A 1,046-nucleotide genomic window follows, 5' to 3' on the forward strand; every position below is an offset into this window, starting at 1 on the left:
TCACTGCAACGTACATTGTTTATTGTTGTGCCCCTTTCCCCACAATGTTCCAGTACTGGACCCTGTGCGCCCCGAAAAATGTAAGCATCAGGTCTTGGGCTTTGAACTTGTTCTTGCACGGCGAATTTGGAGTTTCCATTCCGTACTCTGGCGTTTACTCTCCGGCTCGTAATGATGGATCCAAGTTTCGTCACCAGTAATGATCATATATGAAGACAGTAACTGTTCTCGAAAGAACGGAATACTGTTGATGACCGTGCAGCTTTTCCCTGGAATAAATCATGACTAACTGAAACCCTCAGCTGCCGACAGGTGTTGTTGATATACCTCGATGTGGAGAGCTGAAAATGTGTGCCCCGACCGGGACTCGAACCCGGGATCTCCTGCTTACATGGCAGACGCTCTATCCATCTGAGCCACCGAGGACACAAATGAATAGCGCGACTGCAGGGACTTATCCCTCGCACGCTTCCCGTGAGACTCACATTCCCAACTGTCAATAATTCTACATATGTAATGTACCTTATAGACATTTGCCCATCCACTCATTACTCGCGCACGCTTTGGCGATTCCCGTAAGAGTTTGCGCAACCTGTGCGCATTCGCACAGACGAAGGTCAATGGCTGGGTAGCCTTTTAACTATATATGTGAAGACAGTAACTGTTCTCGAAAGAACAGAATACTGTTGATGACCGTGTAGCTACCCAGCCATTGACCTTCGTCTGTGCGAATGCGCACAGGTTGCCCAAACTCTTACGGGAATCGCCAAAGTGTGCGCGAGTAACGAGTGGATGGGCAAATGTGTATAAGGTACATTACATACGTAGAATTGTTGACAGTTGGGAATGTGAGTCTCACGGGAAGCGTGCAAGGGATAAGTCCCTGCAGTCGCGCTACTCATCTGTGTCCTCGGTGGCTCAGATGCCGACACGGTAGCTCAGCGTGTTCGGTCAGAGGGTTAGCTGCCCTCTGTAATAAAAAAACTGAATTAATCGATCAACAACGAACTAAAAAACGGATGTCTTACGACGTCCGCCCCGAGCAG

At 48.7% G+C, this 1,046-nt stretch overlaps 1 non-coding gene across 1 annotated transcript; it reads right to left on the minus strand.

Moving 5' to 3' along the window:
- Window positions 1–352: 352 nt before the first annotated feature.
- Trnat-ugu (transfer RNA threonine (anticodon UGU)) lies at window positions 353–426 on the minus strand. The gene has a single exon. It is a non-coding gene; the product is annotated as a tRNA-Thr (tRNA).
- Between the last annotated feature and the right edge of the window lie 620 nt (window positions 427–1,046).

Source organism: Schistocerca serialis, chromosome 10 (assembly GCF_023864345.2).
Source record: "Schistocerca serialis cubense isolate TAMUIC-IGC-003099 chromosome 10, iqSchSeri2.2, whole genome shotgun sequence".
In the NCBI taxonomy this organism is placed as follows: Eukaryota; Metazoa; Arthropoda; class Insecta; order Orthoptera; family Acrididae; genus Schistocerca; species Schistocerca serialis.